General features: G+C 42.8%; 1 long non-coding RNA gene across 1 annotated transcript; it reads right to left on the minus strand.

Moving 5' to 3' along the window:
- Window positions 1-2031: 2031 nt before the first annotated feature.
- LOC144369366 (uncharacterized) lies at window positions 2032-5664 on the minus strand. Its single transcript, XR_013428962.1, has 3 exons — window positions 5237-5664; window positions 3771-3929; window positions 2032-2940 (listed from the first exon to the last, which is right to left on the minus strand). It is a non-coding gene; the product is annotated as an uncharacterized LOC144369366 (long non-coding RNA).
- Between the last annotated feature and the right edge of the window lie 676 nt (window positions 5665-6340).

Below are 6340 nucleotides of genomic sequence, written 5' to 3' on the forward strand. Positions count from 1 at the left end.
CTGGGTTGGATCCCCAGCACCATAACAAAAGAAAACAACAAAAGATGTTCACAGATGTTCACTATTCTGAATAGCCCAAACTGGAAAATAACTCCAGAGTTCAACAATGAATGAAAATGTGGTATACAATGGGATATTATTCAACAAAAGGAACAGGTTGGTGACAGCCTACAATATGTGTCAATCTCAAAAACATGCCAAGTGAAAGAAGCTGGTCACAAAAGATCACATATTATATGATTCCATTAATCAAGAAATATTAAGAGGTAAATCCACAGAAACAGAAAGACCAATGGATGCCTGGGACTGGGGGTGAGGGTGGGAACAGGGAATGGCTGCAGTGGACAGGAGGGATCCTTAAGGGATGATTACAGTGTTTTAAAATTGGTTTGTGGCCATGGTTGCACTACACACTTAAAGCAATTGAATTTTATGGTCTATAAATTATACCTCAATAAAGACAAGTTTCTTTTTAAAGGCTCAGCCCAGGTATACGTTGATAAGGCTTCAAACTTCCCAGGAATATGTGTATTTTAAGGACTCTTTTAAAATACTTTAAAACATAGAGTATGATAGCCAGGTTACCGACCAGGTTTGGGGACAACATCCCAGCACTTCAGCCTGGTAGGCAGCTTCACCATTGGGTCCCTAGCCGTGTGGTACCCTCCTTTACATTTTGGGGATCCCTGGGTACAGAGCTGCATACTCTTCACCTCCCACCTTGGCCAAGATCCCATGTGGAAGCCAGTACATGCACCACTACAGCTGGGTCTGTCCATCTGGAGCAGTTGATATGCCATTAATTCCCCTCCCCAGAAGGGACCTGCATCACATCCCACCCAGCTCTTCCCTAGCTCCTTTCAGCCTACAAGGCTGGTCTCAGGAGCTATTAGGATGCAGAGCAGAGGCAGGAAGCTGCTAGTATAGAGCTTTCAATCCTATGTACCATGTGCCTCTCAAGATCCTGAGGCCAGCTCAAATGCACTCCTTCTCCTGAACCTTTACTTTGTAGGAGTGAGGGGAATTACCCTTCTGCCTTCTGAGAGTTTGCTGAAATCAATCCACTATAGACGGCTTAAGGCAGGAAAGTATGCAAATGTATTTATGTGAACAAGGACATCCCAGGAGGGTGATCATCCAATAACCCAATGAGAACCAGAAACTTTTATCCCTTTCTTCTTAGGGGAGAGGGAAATGTGTGTGGGGGGGGCTGTATAGGCAAATTTGAAATGTGGTAAATGATTTTTTAAAAGGAATTTAAAGGACTCAGTGAACAGACAACAATGTGTACATTATTATCTCTGGAAAATGCCTGGAAAACTGACAATAGTCTGTTTTTTGTGATAGTCTGTGAAGGTGTCATGATATTCCTGTCTTCTTACCTTCCCTAGTTAATGGAAACTCAGGGAGGAGGTCAAAGGCCATTGTGTCCCCTTTGAGTAGATCTGGTCTTTAGGTAGACAAGGGAATTTTAGAGTACAACCTCTTCCAGCATCAGATCCCCCAGTGCCTTTAGTTTAAAATAGTTAACATATCAGGGCATCATATTTTGGGGTAATAAGTTCCTGGATTCCTTCGACTTCAAGTGAAGGAATTCCTTCTTTTGTGGGGGAGAGTCTTAGTATGGATTAAATTTGGGGCGCTTTACCACTGAACTACATCACCAGCCCTTTTTATTTTTTATTTTGAAGACAGGGAAGAGGCCCCTACCTAGTACAGGAGAGGGGATGATTCTGCTTCCAGCAACTTGAGACCCAGGCTGTCTGCTTCTACATTTTTCTTCTCCATCTACTCTACACGTTTCTCCCACTATCATTGCCAGAGGATATGAGTACAAGTGGGCACTTTCTCCCTAATCGTATGTTCATTCTTCCACCTACTTCATCTACTAAGAGTGTGTCACAGGCTGGAACCACATTTCAGAATCTTGCCTTCTCTCTAGAAGTCTCCCCACCAAACGCCAAGTATAGGGGAGAACAGAGGAATGCTAATCACCCAGCTTTTAAATATGAAAGAGTCAAACACCAGAGGTAGTTTTAAAAAGGAGACATGCACCCATGGGTTTCTTTTATTTAGGGTTAAGCTGTAGGGGTCTAAGAGCATTCTGACACAGTCGGTGGCCCAAACAGAAATAAGAACAGAAGACCATTCTCTCCATACACACAAATTTGTAATAATTGAGGATGAAAGCGGGGTGGAAAGCAAGAATCAGAGTTTCTCACCCTCTGCTGGGCCTAAAAGAGAAGAAAAGTGCTGAGGACAAGCAAGTTTTCCAAACCTCCAAACTGTTAACAGTTCCTAGGTCTGTCCTTCATTGAACTCATTCATTTAACTCTGCAAGTTGATGCCATATGCTTCCTGCTCCCCAGAGCACCTCCTGTGGACTGTGCTCATGGCCTGCAGTGTGTGAGCCACCAGAGCTCTACCTTAGTCATTGCTGGGATTATAGGCTGTCTTGACATGAGACCCCAAGCATACAGGGAGAGTCAGAAGCCATCATAGAGAACAGGGATGACACATAAGATCAGAAACAGGCTTATTCTTCTCAAATTCCAAGAGTGTCCATGTGACGTGGCAGCACAGTGACTGTCTCACCTTCAAAAGGGAACAAAGTGTCCTTGTCTCCCATCCTCCTTTGTAGACAGGCATCAGGGAAATGGCTGCTCTCATCAGAGACTGATTGTTCCACCCACACCTGCTATTCCTGGCTTTCACAAACCTTGCCCTAAGCACCATCTGGAACCTAGCACACAGCTGAGGCTGGCAGGATCAAAGGGAGGGAGCTTCCAGAAGTTCCTCAGGTCAAAAGCAGACGCCATCAGCTGGTGCTCTTGTGCTGCTGAATCTGGTCACAGGCGACCAGACCAATGACCAACACGAACAAGACTGCAGTGACCATAGCAACCCATAGGTCCAGGTAGTTAGAGGATAATCCAATTCCTGAAATGCGAAGAAGATATTTTTGAGAATAGAAGCAGATTACAGGCTTATATTCCCCTTCTTAATATACCTCAGAGACATACTCTCATGCTCCTGTCCCTAGCATATTATTGGGCATATCATTTTTAAGATAATAAACAAAAGAACTCATTGCTAACATTTTATCAAAAACAAAAGCCAGACCAGTGTGGTGGCACATGCCTGTAATCCCAGTGGCTCGGAGGCTGAAGCAGGATAATCTCGAGTTCAAAGCCAGCTTCAGCAAAAGCAAGGCACTAAGCAACTCAGTGAGACCTTGTTTATAAATAAAATACAAAATAGGGCTGGGGATGTGGCTCAGTGGTGAAGTGCCCCCAAGTACAGTTCCTGCCCCCCCCCAAAAAAGCAAAAGCCAGACATAGAACAAAATAAATCTGAAAGTGTAAGGATTTTAACCAACTTCTGCCATATGACTCTTTCAATAACCATCTATATATACACAAGAGTTAACTTTGGAAACTGCCCAACATCCCTTTTGATACCCAATCTAAATTGCCAAGGAGTTAGTGACTAAAAGTCTTCCATTTTATGCATATCAGAAATTACTTATTTTTAAAAAGTATTTTTAGTTATAGATGGACACGATATATTTATTTATTTATTTTATGCGGTGCTGAGAATCAAACCCAATGCCTCACATGGGCTAGTCAAGCACTCTACCACTGAGACACAACCCCAGCCAAAGAAACTACATATTTTTTAAAAGAAACTGTTAAATTTAAGAACATGTACCCAGAGAAACACAAAGCCTAATTATATTCCAGAATGTGTTCCATCAACATGTAACTTACTGTGTAGACCCAAAGAGCTAGAGCCAGTCAGCACACTCTCTAAAAACCATCTTTAGAGCCACAGCCACAGATGCCAGGTTCCTGCAACTTCACAACAGCTTCAAGATGGCTTTAGGGACCTTGTTCCAACTTAGGTCACATTGTTACCTTATCTGGACCCTTGGGAGGGCAAGGGAAGAGGGGAATATTACAAATTGTTAGCTACAAGTAGGGTTTTAGCCATGAGAAATTCATTTGAAATCAAGGTTCTATTTAATGCCAAACTCAATCTTCTCTTAAGATATAAAAACTAGGGCTGGGGATGTGGCTCAAGCGGTAATGTGCTCGCCTGGCATGTGCAGGGCGCTATGGTCGATCCTCAGCACCACATAAAAATAAAGATGTTGTGTCCACTGAAAACTAAAAAATAAATATTAAAAAATTCTCTCTCTCTCTCTCTAAAAAAATATTAAAAACTAAGCAAAATAACCCATAGAACTTCTGAAGAGCATTGCAGGATTATCCACCTGCCCTTAGTTAGGAAGAAGACTGTGATTCATGGAATCATGTCCAAAGAGATGGACAAAAAAATGGATGAAGGAACAAATTTTTTCAGAAATAAGTGCTTCTCACCTCCCACTCAGCCTAAAAGGGGAGAAAATGCTGATGACCAGGATGTTTTCCAAAGCATGTTCACAGTTCCTCAATCTGTCCATCACTAAGCTCATTCATTCAACTGAGCTCAAAGATCTAGAAAAAGCCTCAACCTCTACCCAATCCTTTGTTTCATAGGGATATGCAAGACCTGAGCATCAAGGTCACACATCAAGTTAGCAAGGTGGGAAATAGAAACTGGGTCTGTTGTTCCCCTGTGGCAGCATGAGGCAGTTTTACATTATTTCAGAGGTAGCTGTACCAAATGGATCATTCTGGTCAGTCTCACACTATCTTCCAGGTTATTCCACAGGCCCGTCCACTGCCCTTTCCCTTTCTTGTTGGTCTCCATGCTACTCCTTGAACACACTGGACACAACCCTGTTAAGGGCCTCAGTGCCACCTGGAAGCCTCTTCCCCAATGCCTATCCTCCATGACTTCTCCATGAAGCCCTCCCTCACCACCTTTTAAAGACTACAATCATAATTGGGATTGTAACTCAGTGGTAGAATGCTAGACCAGCATGTATGAGGCAAGGTCCATTGACAACAACAAAAAATTTTTAAAGACTATAATCACCCCCTAACTCTGCCAGTTATTCCCCCTTAGTGAGAGTGTGATAAATACCTTACATGATGGAAAAGTTAATACCTGACCTTTCCTTGGGTTAGGGGACAAGCATAACTCCCATGACTAGAAGGGGACTGCGGGCTCTCCATGGAAAATAACACAGAGTGGCACTGGGGGACTTTGCCACTCAACCCCAGCTGAATCACACCTAATCCTCCAAGCATGGTTCACAGGGTTGACCACCAGCCACCAAGAGACCCACCTACACTTTCAAGGAAGGAGCATCTCTTCTGTGCCTTGTGGGTACCCAAGGGTCCTCAATGAGATCCTTGGCTGGTAAAATAGGGAAACTGGCACACTCATGCACCGAGCCCCAGTGTAGCCAGAAAACACTCATGACATTTACAGTGACTTTTCTGGGAAGAGAGAAGAAAACAATCTAAATATCTCTTGGTAGAGAAATGTTTAAAACTTTTAAAGGACTCCAAAACTTGTCAATAGAGTTAAAATCTATATTGCTGACTGATACATTAGGTTAGCTTCTTGCTTAAATTCCAGAGTCTTTTCCTTCAGTCTTACACAGTTTATATCTGTGTAAAAGTTGATCTCTTGCAAAGAATTGAGCACAAGGAAAAGATTTTAAATCATACTTTTCTTTCTTCTTCTTCTTCTTCTTCTTCTTCTTCTTCTTCTTCTTCTTCTTCTTCTTCTTTTTCTTTTTTCTTTTCTTTTTTTTTTTTGATACTTGGGATTGAACCTGGGGCCCTTAACCACTGAGCCACATCCCCAGCCCTTTTCTGTTTGTATTTTATTTAGAGACAGGGTCTCACTGAGTTGCTTAGGGCCTCACCAAGTGGTTGAAGCTGGCTTTGAACTCATGATCCTCCTGCCTCAGCCTTCTGAGCTGCTGGATTACAGGCATGTGTCATCACAGCCAAGTATTTAAATCATACTCTTGAAAGGCATTACTGCTGTTGGTGACCCTGGCTAGAATCATGGTATCTTTCCAGGTCCTCCTGTCGACCATGAATGAAGCAGAACCATGAGCAGCTCTTGTTTGATGCTCCAGACTTAACATGGTTATGCTGCTCTCGCCCTTTGTTTCAGGTACTTGGATTATAATAGAAATGAATTTTTTTCTCCCCAAGTAAAATGATGACATGTTAACACATATTGAACAAAACAACAAGACCTCCAGAAAATGTACACCTCCATTCCCGTTAGCCTGCCTTTATCATTTTGGGGTGAGCAGTTCTTTTTATCCTGAGATCTACAAGCCAATGGAGAGACAGTGGTTTTATGAGACCACCTCAGCTCTTCATTCCACTTGGTCAAGACTCAACATGCCCCTGGCTACCGATGATGG

This window comes from Ictidomys tridecemlineatus, chromosome 12, assembly GCF_052094955.1.
Source record: "Ictidomys tridecemlineatus isolate mIctTri1 chromosome 12, mIctTri1.hap1, whole genome shotgun sequence".
Classification (NCBI taxonomy): domain Eukaryota; kingdom Metazoa; phylum Chordata; class Mammalia; order Rodentia; family Sciuridae; genus Ictidomys; species Ictidomys tridecemlineatus.